Raw genomic sequence first — 19862 nt, forward strand, 5'->3', positions numbered from 1 at the left:
ATGAATAGTTGGTCTGATTTCCTGACGTTCTTACTTGTATGCAAATAAAATCTGAGTTGTCTATGAACATCAAGTAAATGTAATGCATATTTTCTTTTATTACAAAATTTTGGAAAAAATCCAGGAAAACTGATGGTCTGATTTATGTTGGACTCAGATGCCACCTTAGAAATGAATGACTGATTCAGTTTTAGGAAAACCCTGTTTTTGTGAAAAAACAAATAAAGTGGTTTATACAAAAGTGCATGTAGTTCTGAAATCCTCTTAGCAGATGTGACTACCACCAGAAAGATCAGTTTCCATGTCAAGAACTTAAGATCCACTGAAGCTGTTGGTTCAAAGGGAGACTGTGTAAGAGATTGGAGCATCATTCTGATGTCTCATGGAGGGACAGGTTCTCAAACTGGGAGGTGAAGAAAGGCTTCCTTAAAAAAAGGTCTTAGATACCTTTAATGAAGATATGGGAGTCTTGTTATGGCCTATGTAAAAATTGGAAATGGCTGCCATTTGAACTGTTACTGTTGAGAAACTAGAACCTTTTTGGAATAATTCAGAGAGGCATTCCAAAATAGAGGGAAGGGGAGCCAAGAAACGGTCCAAACTTGTCTCCATAGCCCAGAAGGAAAATCTTTTTCCATTTACTTTGGTACACTCTTCTGTTACTAGATTATTTGTGATGCAAAGAGGATCCATCCATCCATCTATCCATCTACAGCCCCTTCATCCCATTTTTTGCACATGTGGCTGGGGTGTCACTTCAACAGTGAAGCATCTAGACTCATGGATTACACCATCAAGTGACTAGCCCTGCTGGATATGAATGACATTTTCTGAAAACTTGGTATCCCTGGCCATCATTACCAAGTTTTGTTAAGTTTAGGTTCTCTAAATCCAAGAGAGGATACCTGAAAGGATGGGAGATTAGATCCGGTCTGTAAGCCATCATCCAGGGTGGACTGAGCACATAAGACCAAAGATGTGGGAACCAAACCCGTCAAGGTCAGTATGGGGCAATGAGGATCACCTTAGGCCTGAGCCTTCTGGCTTTCTGAATGAATTTTGTAATTAGATGAAACAGAGGGAATGCATAAAGGATAACAGGGGCCAATTGCAGATCAGGGTATTCCTCAGTGACTGTCCCTGTGGAGGGATTATGGCAATGTAAGCACTGTATTTGCTGTTCAATTATGAGACAGATTGCAAAAAGGTTGGCCCTAGCAATGGAAGCTTTTATTCACTACTGTTGGATTGATGGACCACTCGATGGATTGAGGGACCGCTTGTGAGGCAAGAGAATGCACCTGCTCAATTGGTCGGCTAACACACTGGAAGTCCCCTGGATATGCATTGCTAGCAAGAAGCAATGGGAAGACATTGCTCATTGTTAAATCCTCATGGCCTCTCCACACCACGGGTAAGGCCTGGAGCCCCCCTGTTTGGTGATGTACCAGATCACTGACATATTGTCTGTCTGAACTGAAATCACATCCACTGGAAGAGAGTCTTGAAATACCTGCAATATCAAAATGACTGCTCTCATTTCCAAAACTTTGATGTGGAGCTTGGTCTCTAAGGATGTCCATGTACCTTGAACCATCTTGCTTCATAATGCCCACACCACCCTGAAAAGAGACTGTCCATACTAACTACTGCTGTAGGGGAAAATGGAGAAAATGGATAACTTGTTGTCAATGCTGTTGACATGATCCACCATTCTACATGGGTTCTGCAAACTGAGGTTATCCTGGTTAGGGTATTGAGGGGGTGATAATGTTGGGACCATTGGACTGAAACAGACCATTGCAGAATCCTCATATAAAATCTGGACATAGGAATGAAAATGATGGTTGATGCCGTCAGCCCAAGCAGTTTTAGAGTTAAATGTGCTGGAGGGGATGGATTGACTAGTACCTGTAATGCTGCTTGGCAGCTTGAATGAACCCTGTGCAGAGGCAAATAGCTAGATGTTGTGGTATCCAGGTGGCATCTGATAAATTTGAGATTCACAGATTCATACATTGTTACTAGGCTAATGACTCAGTGGGGTGGGGGGGCTATCTAAGCATAGTCAATTTTTCCTGAAAAATAATGATGCCAGGTATCCAAATACAACACCAAGGGACAGGCATTTATAAACTACCTCTGTCCATAATGGAGATTGGTGCCAGGCCTGCTGTAAATTTACTATTCCCTGTCCACTGGTCTAGGTTGACCTTAAATTGGGTAATAGATAAACCCAGTTTCATATGGATAGGAAGCCAGTTCCATAGGAGGGACAGTCTCTAAGATACATATCTGTCTATCTCCAGCATGTTCTGTTTAAGTCACAGACAAATTTCAAATCCCTAAACCTTGTATTTCTGGTACTGTTTGACTTACAAATATGCAGGAGATTCATAAGTGTGGAGTTTGTGGATGCCTTGTAAGCTAGGCATAGATCCCCCCTCAACAATATATAGGAATCTGAGTAGAGGAAAATGACTTTATGGTGCTCTGCTTAAGGCAGGATTGTTATGCCTTGTATTCTTTTTGTAAAGAACCTGTGACTCTATGATTGGCCTGATAAGAGCAGAGTACAGTGAGATAATGACCTCCTTGGACCTAGATGCCATGCTCTTACTTATAAGTTGCACAACATAAAAGGATTTCCTCACCACTGTGACCACGTAGCGGTCAAAGCTAAGGCTACTGTCTACATGTGTACCCAGATTCCTGACCATTGGGTGGACTCTTAGGGGCACAATATCAACATGGTAATTGGTTGGGATGGTTGACTTCCCAAAGGGTACAATTATGCATTTCTTAGCACTGAGTTTAAGACTATAGCTTTTGCACCATTTGTTAGGCAGAGGTAGGCCTTCATGAAGAATGCTAGTGTCTGCAGGGGAATCAATGATAACCCCCAGCTTGCAATCATCTGCAAACTTAGTCAGCCATAAACATTCAGTGTTTGCTTCCACTTCAGAGAAATAGATGCCAAAAATGAGCAGACCCAGTATAGAGCCCTGGGGGACTCCACTAGTGAATGGCCTCTTGGTTGTGGTGGCCTCACCTCTTTTGACCTCCTGGGTCTTATCAGTGAGCAAGTTGGCTATCCAGTGTGTGATAAAAGGGTTTATACATAATTTAATGAGCTTGTCTGTATTGCCCAAGTGGGGTTCAGAACTCTAAGTTCTGAGTTGGAGACAATTTTTGCTTTTCTGTTTGTCCACTGCAATCCTCATGTGGCAAAGTAATTGGAGTAAGAGGTCCCACTGGATAATTAACAGATTCTTGGTCAGAGAGGTGATGGCCCAATTGTCTAAGTACATGAACACCTGGAACCCCGGCTGTCACTGTTGCCATTCATTTGGTAAACATTTGGGGGGCTGTGATGAGTCCAAAGGGCAGAGCTCTGAATTGGAAATGATTAGCTCCCAGCCAGAAATGGAGAAATCTCCTGGAATGCCTGTGTATATTTATGCGGTAGCAGACATCCTAGAGATCATCCAAGAGCACCCAGTCATCCTTTTTGAGTAAATGCAAACTGGGCTGAACTGTGACTATCCAGACTTTTGCCTGCTTCAAGTATTAGTTTAATAACTTAGGTCCAATATCAGCCTTCGGTCCCCTGTCTTTTTTAGAATGAAAAAAAAACCTGGAGTAGACAATGGAGCCTATCTGATCTGTTGGAACCTGCTGGATGACTTCTTTTCCCAGCTTCCCAACTTCTGCTGTTATGGCTTCAACTGATTGGGTGGCACTAAGGGTATCCTGGATTTTGCCTGAGACAATGTTAGAAATGGAATTGAATATCATCTGGTTATTATCAAAGTAACGAAAGAGAAAAAGTGCTTTAAAATTACTAAAGACCGACTACGACAAAGCACTTAGGAAACCAGCATAACAAAGCCAATAACACAGCATAGATTGAGCAGAAAAACTATTTATTTTAATGTTCACAAAACACTACGTTTTTGTCCTAGTATATCCAGGACTTCATCAGAAATAATGAGTGCATTGTGTTCCCTCCTTATATATCAATCTCCTAATTGCCTCAGGGTCAATAGATCCCAATTAAATAAAATTATAAACCATTTAATTTTAATTAGTATAAAATGAAATTAAAATACTAATACTGAAAGTTACTTTGTACATTTGCACAATAAATACAATACAAACACTTAAAACATCCTTCAACACTAATATAAAGATATAATTACATATAACTAATGTTTCAAAGCATTGCATATAAACTTGTGATAATTCTAGTACCTGTGCATAACTATGAAACAAACGCCCCCCCATTTTTTTAAACATATTTACATTAAAAACCTAATAATAAGTATTTATACTAAAATATGGATGCCCTAAAAAATAACCCAGTTGAAATTAAACAGTCCATGCAAACTTGTTTTTTGTTTATTTTTTGTGTATATAAAATTGATTATATAAGAATACCCCTGAACATATTTCATGTCAAAGTTTGGCAGATCTTAGTTTAAGAACTGGCACCAATGAAACATGTTCGTTGAGTCCTGGGGGCTTGTTGGCTTCTAACCTCAACTGCCAAAGAAGCTCTTTGAACTCAATGGTGGTCTCCCAAGGTCCTCCCCGTGGATCAGTTTCAACTTTTTCTATCACAAAGAACCCAAAAACTGCTTCTGTACATTCTTTACTATGCTTATACAAAGCATTAATAATATCAAATTTTTTGATGTCATTCATGTGTTCATATATACGTCGCTTTAATTTCCTATTGGTCTTTCCAATGTAGAAAGAACCACAAAATTTACATATAGCGATGTATATAATTCCAAAAGTATCACAGTTGCAGTAAACATTACTTGCCAGTTTTGTTTTTCTACCTATCAAATCCATGGATTCCCCCTGCAGGACATGTGAACATTGTGCACAGGAACCACATTTATATGTGCCGTTCTTGGATCTGGAGTTTTTCACCTTATAATTCTCCAACATCTCTTTTATATTTCTGCCCTTTCTATAGGTAAACCTAAGCGGATTTTTAAATAATAAATCCAAGTCGGAATATCTCCCAAATCTCTCCCAATTTTTTAAAATTATGTCCTTAATACAGCAGACATTACTACTGAAATTCAAAATAAAATTACCATTCCAACTAGTTTGTTCTATGTCATTATTCACTTCTCGGTGGTTGATCCGCTCAGGCTCACCCAAGATAGGACCAAACCTACCTTTTCTTTTCTTCAAAATTTCACCCTCCACTTGCTCTAACAACTCCATTGGGTACTTCCTTTCCATGAACATAGCCTTCAATTTACCACTCTCAATGACATAGTCTTGGTCATTCAAGGTCATTCTGCAACTCCTAATGAACTGTCCTTTAACTATCCCTTTCTTTTGAATGAAAGGATGCCCACTGGTGAAAAATAAATAGGAATTTGAGAATGTCTTTTTCCTAAACACACTGGATTTAAATATCTTCTCTCCTGGTACTTTTTCAATAAGCACGTCCAAGTACTGTAATTGATCATAGGTAATGTTGTGCGTAAATATAAGAAAGGACGTGGTACTATTCAAATAATCTATAAACTCATTAAGTATAAGCTCAGACCCATTCCAAAAAATAACAATGCCCCCATAGCCACCCCACTTGTCTGCTTGAAAAATTCGCCCTCAAAATAGAGAAAATTGTTAATAAGTACCATTTCCATCAATTCTGTCAATAAAATAATAGTGTCATTATCTAAACTACCTTTTGTTCTCAATGCTTCTTCAAACCAATCCAGTCCTGTTTGATAAGGTATAACATTAAACAGGTCCTGGATGTCTAAAGTGACAAAAATAAGATTTTCCTGATATAAACCCTGATCGATACTCCTCAAAAAATCCCAAGAGTCCTTAAGGATGCCTGCCTTATTTATCCGTACCCTCTTTAATTTTAAATCCAAAAACTTTGCTATGGGGTAGGTTTTAGACCCAGAAGCAGCTATTATAGGTCTCAAATCTGGTTATTATCCTTAACACCCAACAATCAGAAGTAATGGTCCAACAGGTTTTAGGGAGTAGAGATAAGCACCCCCAGAAGTGTACAGCAGTCAGGCAACCCTTCAGGAGTAAAAAACACACCAAACAGCCAGTATGTAGCAGCAAAGTCTCCTTTATCTCCACAAGACCTGGTACCTTCAGGAGTACTGGAAGGGTCAGTGAAATCCTTGGTTTTGTGGTCCATGCTTACACTTATCAAGGGTATCAGAACTTGTCAGAGATTTGGGATGCATGGCTAGGCTTAAAAAGGCCCTTGTGGTCATTAGCCTAGTAAACACCTATGAACCTATGAACCTCTGTCCCTTGGACGATGTCCACTGAAATTACCCCCCTGCCATGGGGGGGTCTTTCCAAAGAAGCATCCTTAGTAGGACTCTGTGATTTACAGAACTACATTTTTTCAGTGATTCCTGGAGAAGATTCTCTGAGGAGTAGAGAAACAGATTTCAATGGCAGAAAGGGTCTTATTGTCTTGTTCACTTCTAGTCAGTGTGTCTTTAACTTTTGGACCAAACAATGTGGTACTGTCAAAGGGAGCATTGATGAAGGAGCTCTTAAAGCCCTTCACAAAATCATACAACCACCTCCAAGCATAGCAGCATATGGGTATGCCGATACCTGCTGCTCTGGTTGTTCAATCAGCTGCATTGGAAAGCAGGTGCATGGAGACATTTGAAATAGAGGATAAGGTAGAAAAGGGGATTCCATGGTCTCCTGGACATACTTTGGCAAGTTACCTGAAACAGAATTGGTAATCTCTTTGGTCAAGTCTCTTTGGAATTGAATGATGTGAGCCATATAGTTCAGAGCTGTCAGGAAAAAAAATCACTGAAGTGTACAACTGTTTTCCAAATCTGTCTGAAGCCCTGAACTCCCTGTTAGGGGGAGCAACAGATAAGCTCTCCCATGACAGTCCCTTCTTTGTGGCTGCCAGTATGACCATGGTATCACTGGGGGGACTCCAATAAGCTCTGTCTTTTGGTGCAGACAGAATTCTATTGGATTTTTAGGTATAGGCATTTCTGTATCAGGCTCTTTCCAGAACACTGAGCCACTAGGTCAATAAGGGGGACAAGGGGAGGGATCACCCAGGTAGTATAAAAGACAGCTAAAAAAGACTATAGAACACACAGATTCTTCTGGGGAATGTGTATCTGTGGATCATCCTCCTTTCTGTTTAACCATGTCTAGGATTTCTCCAAAGGAGACATCTCCAAAGGGGGATCTAGGGGAGCCCTCTTATTTCTCCAAATCTGTGTCTTCTGTGACAGATTCCAGGGATGAATCTGAGTGCTTCCATTTGCATGTCTGCTTTCTATGTGTCTGTTGTTGGGGAAAATTTGGCGAAGGGTCTGAATCAGAGTGAGAACTCAAAGAGAACATTTCTCCAAGACTTTTGAAAGCTGGCTGTCCCTATTGATGAGAAGAATACATCTGAGATTGGGTAGGATCTGAATAGGACTGTAGCCCATCTTTTCAAGATAATGAGATGATCCACTGAAAGGCCTCAAAGGCAGTTGAAGTGGTAGGAGCCAAGGAAGTCTCTCTAATAGGTGGGACAGAGAGAGACTCAGAAGATCCAACTCTTCCTGGCTCCAAGGCCAACACTGGAGCCAAGCCATTAACAGCTGATGCCTAGAGAAGAAGGGAAGGCTCTGACAATGTTGGATGTTGGCTCCAAAGCTTCAGCTCTAACTCTCATCTTGATCTGACAGGCTTGGAGTTGAAAGAGACTGATTGTAGTTGGAGCTGAAGTGGAAGACACCATCAACATCAATGTAGCAGCTCTAGAAATATTTGGATATGAGGGCTTCAGTTTGAGGGACAGACCTGCAATGGAGTCAAACAGAGAGGGGTCAATGGTAATGGTCCTGACTCTATCAGAAAGGATGGAGTCAAGAGGACCCCCATCTGTATCTGCATCCAGAGAAATCTCCTCATCATTCTGTCAGCATCAGCTTTGGTGTGACTCTACTAGAACAGACAGACCAGAAAGAAGTAATTAAAGAATACCTGGAGTGCTGTTGCAGATTGAGGGAGTAAAGTTGAGGACTGATTGCATCTGGAGGAAAAAATCCTGGTTTGACATGGGGAATAGATCCAAGAATTCAGATCCAAAGACTTTGCAATTTTTGATGCTGGAACGCAGAGGCTGTGGGGTCAAGAGACCAGTTTTTTGAGGGTTTTACAATGACCTTCTCGGAAGTTTTGCTGCCTGGAATAGGATCCTTCAACTTAGAAGCTTCCTTACCTTTTTCTTTTTCCTTCTCTTTCTCCCTCAGAGTCAAAGATGATGGAGAAAGTACTGAGGATGTTGAAGTAGTTGAAAGGAGGCCCTTTAAAATCAGCTTTTCTCTTCTGCTGTGAAGTGCTTTGTGATCAAATGAAGCATAGGGCTTTGCATTCTTTTTAATGGTGCACTGCCCCCAAACAGTACATACAAAGGGAGTGGGGATCCTGAAGGGGAATTTTTAGTCACTTTTACCACACTTCTTAAAACTTTTGTATGATAACCTAAGAAAATGTCAAGACACTCCAAAAAGTTGAACAACAAACACTACTCTAGCTTACAAATAATCAACCTACTCTAACTTGAACACAAGTCAGTTCTACAGTTATACTACCAAGGAAAAATATTTTATGAATAAAGAAAATATTAGAGTAATAGTAAATTAAACTAAGTTATTTTAAACAATACAGCATAAAAGAGAATTTTTAATAAGATATTAATAGGGGAGAAAAGGACTATGATAGAAAAAGGAATAAAATAGTTTCTAAGTAATTTTAAGGATGTGAAATTTGAAAAACACTTATCCATAAATGAGCTCAGAACCTCTTAAACCATTTGGTTGATGTAGCAAACAAGACTGGGGGTAATTTGACAGTGGTGAGGGAATTATGGATAGGGGAGGAGCCACATCCCAGGATCCAAAGGTTTGAAGGAACAGACCTGAATCCGAGTCAGATCCAAGTCCCAAAGGTTGAATCAGATGAAAATGGACAACATTGGATCAAGTAGGTTTATATAATGAGTTTACATGTGTCCATATACGCCTAGAGGTGCTGACTCAGAAATCAGGAGAATAAGGACAGAAAAGGATCACTATTGGATGATTACTTAAGTTTAGATTTTCTAAAGGTTTTGTTGAATTCTAGCCATTTTATTTTCATTAAGGTCAGAAACAGAGTTAAGTAAATTCCATTTCCATCATCAGAGAATGGTTATAAAAGGCAATATGCTGTTACCTGAGCAAAGGTTATTACTCCAAGGTAAACAGCATTAATGGTTTTCTTTTTATTTATATATTTTATTTAGTCACTGTCCTGCACCGGTCTTTGCCTACTTTGGGGGTCATAGCATCTCACAGTAAGTGTCCCTGTGGAAAACAAGTCCCCCTGCAGCAAATACTTAAATGATTCATTTGACTGAATACTTCCCACACCACACTCATATGTTTTGTGTGCAAAGAGTTGGACAATGTCACATAAAGACACACTAAGAGGATATACAGAGTTTTGGATGTTATAGATACCCCATAAGTTGGAGCAGGATCCCCCTGCCTCATTCTGTAGGTCTCCATAATGAACAAGTTTCATAAACCTTCTCACAAAGAACAGAAGAAAATTAATATTGACAACAAGAAGCAACACAGACCAATAACTGTCCTCAGCTGAAACTGCATAAATATATGGAATGACTAGCACAAGCCCAGGCCAAGCTGTTAATAATTACTATAAATTAGCCTCCTGTCCAAGTCACTGAAGCTCTTACCATTGCAATAGAGCTATTTTCTTTATAAGGTTTGTATCTACACTAACCACCTTAGTCCACCCCATTCTTTATCTTAGTCTATCATCCTCCTCCAATCCAGAGGACTAACATATTATCAGAAATTGATTATAAGTTGCCAGCATCCGGTGAAAGGTTAAAGGATCAATCTTTGTCCAAGCATTAAAATCCTTCAATCGTACCTTATGTCTCCACACAGGAGTCTGTTCATATGGTGCAAATCAGACAGACGCAGTTCTAAGTGGTAGAAGTGTAGCAGACATTAGCCGTCTTCACTTGAATCTGCTTCCCTAATTTCAGCCTGCCTGACATCAGTTTATATGATAACTGTCTACCTAGCATTGGTTAGGTAGGCACCTGCGCTACAGGTGTGTTGTTTACTGACACTTATGATATTTTAGCAATCCTATTATAATATGTAGGGAGTATCCTGTCTCTGTCAATTTCATATAGGTGCTCAGGTGTCTTATCCAGGCCCTGCTATATAGCTGACTATATTTTCTTCAAAGGTAGCAGGTAGCCCCTCCTTTTAACCTCCTACCTCTCTGCCCCACCTAGCTCCACTCCTTCTTTTTGTGATTCACAGTACCCAAGTGGTGGTTCATCCTCCCCATTCTTCCGTTGTTGACCAATCTGCTCAAGACAATAAGTAAGCAGAGTCTTTATTCACAGGCTATTCATTTGTTAAGAAGCCCAAGAAACTGTCACTGAAGTCTAAACATGTAGAGTCACTGCAAAGGCTATGAAAAAAAATGTTGTGGGGTACGGATGATGGTGATGAAGGGGCCCTTCAACTCCACTCGAGTTTTATTCATTCATTTGTTCACTTTTGCTAGCCTCATTAATCCTACTAGGTTTGATCTATTTTCAAGGAAGAGTCAATGTGGTAACAATATTAACTAAGGGCTTGCCCACAACATTAAGGACTAAACCTGCTTTAGCCATTAGCGTTCTATATCTGATGGGGAGAACTGGTATTTAAGTGTCTGAAGAATTAAAGAAAAGGGATGAATAAATCTGTTAGTGTGAAGTATGGGGAAGTGTGGGAGAAATGGAAGAATAAGAAGATGAACAGCAATAAGGTTTTAAGAACGGGAATGGAGTTAGTTGGGCAAAGAATTTATTAAATTGATTTAGAAAAGACTGGCAAAGATCCATGAAAACAACAAGTTAAAATATGTTTTTTTGTGTGGTTAATTTAGAATAAAGACTGGACAGTTTTAAATGTATATTTTATTTAACATTTGTCTGACTGGGGCAGAGACCTTTCTCAGGGGAGGCCCAGCGAGAAACCCTCCAGACACATCTCTTTGTAAAGAGGGAGGAAACCAGAGCACCCAGAGGAAACCCACATGAACACAGACAGGGCATGCAGACTCCACACAGAAGATACCCCAGATGAAAATGGAACCAGAGAACCTCTTGCTGTGAGGTGACAGTGCTAACTGCTGCACCACTGCTCCGTCCAGATTCACTATAACTTTTATTTTTATAATATAAATGGACAAAGAAGACTGATTTGGGAAGACATAAGTAAATTTATGGCAATATCATAGGGGTCTATACCATATGAGCGAATCGCACAAATTGCAAATGCTCATAATAGTGAACATAGTGCTTTTTCTGAGATCGTGGTACAGTGAAGAATGGGATATTTGCCCTTTCCTCACTGTAGTGCGATCTCAGAGTTGAAATATATATTTAGCAGGGGGTGTGGGGGGCACAGCTCCCCACAATAGGACGTTCGAGGTCCAGTACTTTCAATATTATGAGCGTTCGCAATTTGTGTGATTTGCTCGTATGATATAGACCCATATCATAGATGTAGGCATACAGCTTTAATGAGGTAGTTACTTAGCACATCATGTCACACTAAGAAGTTCTACAAAATTCAGGTGGCCTATAAATCTTATGGAGTTTAGACTATATTTCCAAGATTGAACAGTATGTTGGAGAGTGGTAAAATATTTGGTAGAACTGCCAAACTGCATTTGTTGAAGTGAAGAAATATATTTGCTTTCCAGCAATGTTATGTTTAGAACTAAGGAAGTATAAATTTTCAGTGGAAATATGGTGCAATAACAACTATTAGGAATACTTTTGTTACAAATAATTTAGCTTAAAACAATAAGATTTTAATCCAGAAACTCATTTTCCCTCACTACAAGTGGATTAGCTGAAAAGTCTGAAAATGTTTAATGTGTTGCATTCCTGCATTTTGCCGAGGATGAAGCCAGAAAGTTATTTTACTCTGTTACTTTTTTGAGGAGTAGAAAATCAAGTAACAGCATTTACAAATACATTCACTGATTATTCCCAGTGTAAAAGGAAACTGACATTGTAAGACATTTGTTCTTTATAAGAGTACAAGGTTCTACAGAAACACAGATGATTACTTTATTAAGCCAAAGAGTAGCACCCACCTAAATTTGATGCTCTGCATAATTCTGTGGTAACAGACAGACAGACTAATTTCAATATATGAAATGGAACAAAGAACAGGCCATTAAGGGAAACAGATGAAACTTATCACAAGTTCTGGATATGTGCAGGCCAAGCAAAATAACTGTTGCGTTGATAAAATAATCAACTGATTAATAGAATGTTTATAAAATACAATGTGAGTCAAATAGTCAAAAATCATAAATAAAAGAAGAATGAGCTGTAAAAGTATTGGATGTGATAGAAGAGTCATCGTGAAAATAAGAATCCAAAATAAGGATATGCTGCTTGTATAGTTTTAATTAAGTCTTACTGTAGGTATGGCTAGAAAATTGACAGCAAGAATTGTCTTACAGTAACTCAAAAATACAGACTCTGTGCTAGAAGATAACATTTCTTCATTTATCTAGAATGTGTAAAAGCAAAAACAAATGTGGTCAAAGAATTTGTATGCTGTTGTATGAGAATCAACTGTTTATAAGTGTATTAGCGATTGCTGAAAACTAACAAAATTGAACCTAAATTGATCAATCTAAAAAGATCAAAAGTCAAAATACTGAAAAAACAAAAACGTATTTATGCAAGGGGGGACAAGACTTCTTATACCTCCACCCCCCCCCGCTACTCATGTATATCAACTCCAGTATCCTACAACAGTGGGAAAAGTGCAAATCCCCTATCATAGTTGTACCGTGACCTGCCACTAAGTCATGCCAGCATTTTGTGATCACATAACTATTCATTCACTTCTTCTGGGATTACAAACATTTCATATTCTGAATGTTCCAAAAAGTGAAGCCAAAGTAAAAAGCTTTGATACTGTAAAGTCCTGAAATTCATTGCAGAAATTGAGAAGAGAATGCAGGTTAGAAAGAAATGTTGAGAAATTACTAACATAATGCAGAATTTAAACTTGATAAAGGCGCAAAGTGCAAAATGTTGTTGCAAAACACTTTAAAACATCTGGTATGACAGAATACTAAAGAGAGAGAGAGAGAGATATGGCTAACCCATTTTGGCCATTGGATAGCACCACTGAGTCAAAAGCTGCTTGTCATGTTGTTATACATTAGGTAGCATCTATAGCCGGCAGCCTGCCACAGCTCACCACCAGCCCAAGGTGCTACACACACACACACACACACACACACACACACACACACCCCTCTTTTCTCTCTTTCTTTTCCCTACCCCACTCACACACAAAACTTAGCAATGGTGAAAAGAAAAGAAAAGTCAGAGGAGGTGAGAGTGCATAGCTGATTAAGTTAACAGTAGAACTGACTTCTTGCCTGATTTCTTTCTTTGTGTTTTCAGGGAAATATGAAATGAAAAATGATGCAGCCCCATTAGTTAATCTAATAACCACATTTATCTTTGATCCTGAAACAAAACCAATGCTGTATAAGCACTTAAAGCTTCCAGCGACATTAGTTTTACCATGTCTAAACATTTATTTTTCTCTGCAGTATGATTGCATAGTGGTAACCTGATAGTACAGCAGTAGCACACTTTTTCAGAAGAGTACAATGATCGTTGGTGATTTAGCAGGACAGGAGAATGCATGTACCACAGAGCAGTCACTGCCTTGTCTGAGAAGCCATCCATCTTTTATTATACCAGCTACTCACAAAATTCCATGATGTTATTATTGTTGTGGAATGAGAAAATAGGAGACCTTAATAAATACTCTTACTGTTTCATATCTCTCACCCCGATTACCCTGATATCACTGTGGAACTCTGTTCCATCTAATATTAGAACTGCATCTATCACTAACTTGTTTATAACACTACTATAAAAAGAAGTACTTCCTTGATCTGCCCATGTGATGGGTGCTGCGCCGGCATTTAACGAAGAGTCACTGCAATTATTAGTACTAATTCCTATATATCATTATGATGCTTCATTTATTGCTGTTGTAGACTTTGTAAAAATGCATATATTTATAACATCAGTGTGTTTGTAAATTGTATATTATTACTTGAACATCAATTTTTGTATAGGTAATATTGTATGTTTCAAAAAACCAGGAAATGTCAACAAACCAACGCTGAAAGTAAATACCAAACAGACCAAAGGAAATTCTTCCACTCGTTTATTACAAAAAATGAACCAAAGTCATTCCATTCACTGGTTAAATTTAAAACAGATTAAAACAAAAAAGCAAAAGAAGCCACAGTAACGTAAAGTGCTTTTCGTTCGGGTGTTCCCCGAACTTCCTCAGACAACTTAGTTAAAACTCAGTTCAGTTTTAAATACTTTTACTTACAATGAACCAGAGTAGCAATTTAATTCGTTTACTCAGTGTAGCCTAATTTAAAAGGAAATTACTCATAATTCCAAAAGTGGATGGTAGCTAGTAAATAAGTAAATAGATGGTGTGCTCCTGAACAATAGTAACTAGTACACACACACTCACCGTGTTTAGTTTTTTCAAACTACATCAACCTTGTACCTAAAACTGTTAATAATTAACCTAACTCCACAACAAGTACTCTAGTGTCCTAATTGTTGTTATTTATTTTAATTTTTTTTATTTTTTATTTTTTACTGTCAGGCAAGTCTACTTCCTCATGCACAATAGCCCTGTCTTTCCTTTTTGAGAATATTCCATATTTAATTTAATTAGGACACTAGAGTACTTGTTGTGGAGTTAGGTTAATTATTAACAGTTTTAGGTACAAGGTTGATGTAGTTTGAAAAAACTAAACAAGGTGAGTGTGTGCGTACTAGTTACTATTGTTCAGGAGCACACCATCTATTTACTTATTTACTAGCTACCATCCACTTTTGGAATTACGAGTAATTTCCTTTTAAATTAGGCTACACTGAGTAAACAAATTAAATTGCTACTCTGATTGGTTCATTGTAAGTAAAAGTATTTAAAACTGAACTGAGTTTTAACTAAGTTGTCTGAGGAAGTTCGGGTAACACCCGAACGAAAAGCACTTTACGTTACTGTGGCTTCTTTTGTTTTAAATTTAACCAGTGAATGGAACGACTTTGGTTCGTTTTTTGTAATAAACGAGTGGAAGAATTTCCTTTGGTCCATTTGGTATTTACTTTCAGCGTTGGTTTGTTGACATTTCCTGTTTTTTATGAAGTTTTGGTTCGACTTGGATACCGAAGGTTACTAAGGGATGGATGATTCCACTTCGAGCGACGTGACTGAAAAGGGTAACCTAACCCAGTTACTGGAATTGATGAGTGAGCGATTGGACAAACTGACCGCAAAGGTGGACTTGGTCACTACACAGCAAGAATTAGAAGTTATGTACTCACCATAACGTTCCATCTGAGTAGGTGACTTCATTCGGATGCAACCTGTGGGTATCGGATCCGACCTCGGATCCGAGCCGGCAATTCAAAAGCTTTAGGCTCCGAGCTCCTAGCTCCTCCCTCTTACCCATAACCCCTTGCCAAGCCCTGACTGACCTCAGATTGAGTTTGCCTCAAAATACTGACAACAGTACACTAAAACAGCATAAATACTCGCTCTAGAAAGGTCAGGGGGATGGAGGGGGGGATGGTTGCATCCGAATGAAGTCACCTACTCAGATGGAACGTTATGGTGAGTACATAACTTCTAAATCTGAAGTAGGAAGACTTCATTCGTCTGCAACCTGTGGGACAGAGTCCCTAGCTACCTGAATCTTGGGCGGCCGTCATGGAAGGATGTTTCGGAGCACCGCTGAGCCAAAGGATGCTCTTCCTTTAGAAACAACATCCACCTTGTAATGAGAAATAAAAGTATGAGGCGAGGCCCAAGTAGCTGCCGCGCAGATATCATCCAATGATACACGGGACTTAAAAGCGGCTGATGTGGAAACTGCCCTAGTAGAATGAGCCATAACCCTCTGAGGAGCAGGTCTACCTGAAGTGTCATATGCCTGCAGAATACAATTAGCAATCCACTTAGATAGTGTGACTTTAGATACTGCTTTACCCAGAGCAAATTTAGCAAAGGAGACAAACAGCTGATCTGATTTCCTGTGACCAGCTGTTCTGTTAATATAAAAATGTAATTGTCTATGAACATCCAAGGAATGCAATTTGTATTCTCCTTTGTTTGAGTACTTGGGAAAAAACACAGGTAAATTGATTGACTGGTTAATATTGGATTCGAAGAGACCTTCGAAGAAAAGAAGGATTGGTCCTGAGGCACACCCTATCAGGGAAGAAAGAAAGGTAAGGCGGCTTGACGCATAGAGCCTGAAGTTCAGAGACTCTTCTGGCTGAAGTGATAGCTACCAGGAAGGCAGTCTTCCAGGAAAGGTACTTTAGATCAGTAGAAGCTGCAGGCTCGAAGGGAGGAGCAGTAAGGGCTTGCAGAACTAAAGACAAGTCCCAAGGTGGTACAACCTCCTTGACTGGAGGCCTCAACAAAAAACTCCTTTGAGAAATGTTTTGCATAATTTACACGTCATAAGGGGAGCTGTGTCATGACCAATGTGATAATGCGAGATAGCTGCCAATTGTACCTTAATCATGGAAGAACTAGCCCCTTGATGAAAGAGGTCTGTTAGAAAATCCAGCACCGCTGACATAGGTGCCGAGAAGGGATCCAAAGTTCTCTGAACTGCCCATATAGAGAATCTCTTCCATTTACTCCGATAAACCTGCCTGGTGGAAAGTTTATGAGCTGCCACTAAAATGGCCTTGACCGGTGATGGGATACCGGGAGTCCTAATTAAAGATGGAACTGGAGCAGCCAAGCTGTCAACTTCAGGGTCTGCAGATTGGGAACTGACATTCCCAGAGGGTGGGAGATGAGATCCGAAATTGGATCCAGAATCCAGGGTGGATTGATTTTGTGAGACCATACGAAGGGGAACCAAGGTTGCCGAGGCCAGAACGGGGCAATGAGAATCATTCTGCTCCCCAAACTGATGGCTTTCTGCAGAAGCCTCTGCATCAGAGGAAGTGGAGGGTAGGCATAAAGGAGACCGGGAGGCCAAGCATGCACCAGAGCATCTCTCGGGAACTCCCCTGGTGGGGGAAGCAGAGCGAAGAAATTGTCGCATTTGGCGTTTGAGGGAGAGGCAAAAAGATCGCAACAGGGTTGCCCCCAAACGGCAAAAATCTTCTTCGCTACCTGAGGATTGAGAGACCACTCGTGTGGAGAAAGGATGGTGCGACTGAGCTTGTCCGCAAGGATGTTGGACTTTCCGGAATGTCGTTGCTACCAGAAAGCGTTTGGTGGAAATTGCCCATTCCCAGACTCTCATGGCCTCTCGACAAAGGGGGTAAGACCTGGTTCCTCCCTGTTTGTTGATATACCAGACCACCGACATATTGTCTGTCTGTATCGCAATAGTCCCTGAAGGAAGAACGTGGTGAAGTGCTTGCAACGCTAGGAGCACCGCCCTCATTTCCAGGACATTTATATGCAATGACGTCTCTGTGGGATTCCACGTGCCTTGGACAATCTTTCCCGCAGAATGCCCCCCCCACCCGGGGCAAGAAGCGTCCGTGGTCACTGTGGCTCGGGGAAATGCAGCGTAAAAAGGTCTCCCTGCCAGGGGCTCCGGAGAAAGAAGCCACCAAAGAAGGGAGTCCCTGCACGCCTTGCTGACCGCAATCGGAGCGTTTAGAGGGGAACAAAGAGGGGACCACTGAACCTGAAGGGTCCATTGAAGAACCCGCATGCATAAACGAGCATGAATGAGAAGCGGAATAGCTGCCGCCATAGAACCTAGGGCCCTCAGGACCGAAGCTGCCATTGGAGATGGTTGCAGGATCGCTGTCACATGACACTTCAGGTTGGCAATACAGTCCGGGGTGAGGAAGGCTCGCATAGATCTGGTGTTTAGTCTTCCTCCTATGAAATCTATAACTTGTGTGGGGTTCAGTAAAGATTTCTCCCAGTTGATCGTGATGCCCAGCCTTGGTGCTAGTTGAAGAAAGTAATCCCTGGCTGAGCACAGAAGATGCCTTGATGATGCTGTCAGGAGCCAGTCGTCCAGGTACGGAAAGACCTGTAATCCCTGGAGCCTCAGGTGGGCCGCTACCACCGCTAGCACCTTGGTAAACACCCTGGGGGCTGAGGTGAGACCAAAGGGAGGACCCTGAACTGATAATGACTGGCTCCCAGCCGAGGCGAAGAAACCTCCTGGATCGCCTGTCCATCCGAATGTGGTAGTACGCGTCCTTGAGGTCGAAGGAGCACATCCAGTCGTTCTCCCTCAAAAGGAGAAGTATAGATTGCAGGGTGACCATCCGGAACTTTTGCTTGGTTACTGACAGGTTCAGCTGGGAAAGATCTAAGATTGGTCTTAAGTCCCCGTCTTCTTTGGCACCAAAAGAACCTGGAGTAAAACCCTAATCCGTTTGATCTCGGGGACGCTGGATAGCTCTTTTTTCTAGCAGCTGTTCGATTTCGACAGCTGCCGCCTCCCTTTGGTCGGGTGGAACATCTGGGAGGCTGAGAGATTTGGGAACCTTGAATAGGGGAATTGAATATCCTCTGGATATGACACGAAGCACCCAACTGTCTGTTGTTATGGACTCCCAAGAAGTCAGGTGCCTCGAAAAACGCCCCCCAACTGCCTCCAGAGACGGACAGCCAGGCAACCCTTCAGGGCTGCTGCGTGGGTCTATCAGAGAAAGGTTCTCTGGACCCAAAGTTGCCAGGAGCCCCCCCTGCCTCTAGCACCCAGCGACCTCCCGTCCTCCTCTGCCACGGAAGGACTGGTTATCCGGAGCAGGTTGGGACTGCTGCGACTTCCGGAACCACATCTTCTTCTGTCCCTTTTGGTTCTTAGAGAAGGACCTCTGGGGAGCTGAGAAGCGGACTCCGACGGCAGACAGCGTCTTCCCATCCTTTTCGCTCTGGACTAAAGTCTCACGAACAGTCTTGCCAAACAAGGCAGAACCATCGAAAGGGGCATTCGCGAAGGTCGCCTTGAAGGGCTCTGCAAAATCACAATGGCGGAGCCAGGCCTGTCGCCTCATGACTAGGCCTGCTCCGCTGGCTCTAGCGGCTCCCTCAGTAGCATGAGAAAGCAGCCGCATAGATGTATTGGAAACCGATCTGAGAGTGGCCATTCGGGTGGAGTATACCTGTTTATCCTCACTCGACATGGACTCCGGGGGAGATGCAGCGTATTCTTTAATCAGATCCCGCTGCATCCTAATGACATGTGCCATGTAGTTCAGCGCTCTCAAGGAGAAGGTTGCTGAACTAAAAACTCACTTCCCAATGCGATCCATCGAGCGGGACTCCTTGCCCGGAGGATGCATAGAGGGACTCTCCTGGGCCAATTCCCTCTTAGTGGCTGCAGCCATCATCATGGCATCTACTGGGGGGCCCTTACTCCAGTGGGTGCGATCCGACGGAGGGGAAAGAATGCGGTCCGGGCGTTTAGGGATAGGCTCAATGGTGTCCGGATCCTTCCACGCCCTGATGGAAATAAGATCCACCAGGGGGTCAGCAGGAGGGGACACCCAAGAGGTAGAAGGGCCCGCCTCGAATGCCTCCAAGAACACAGACTCGTCCGAAGAAGCCTTGGGGGCAGACCCCCCCCCCGATCCTTAACATCTCCATGATGTCTCCAAATGAGACGTCCTCAGGGGGTGACCTAGGGGAGCCTTCCCCTTCATCCAAGTCTGTGTCTTC

The sequence above is a fragment of the Protopterus annectens genome, chromosome 7.part1, assembly GCF_019279795.1.
Source record: "Protopterus annectens isolate FY-2018-M chromosome 7.part1, PAN1.0, whole genome shotgun sequence".
In the NCBI taxonomy this organism is placed as follows: Eukaryota; Metazoa; Chordata; order Ceratodontiformes; family Protopteridae; genus Protopterus; species Protopterus annectens.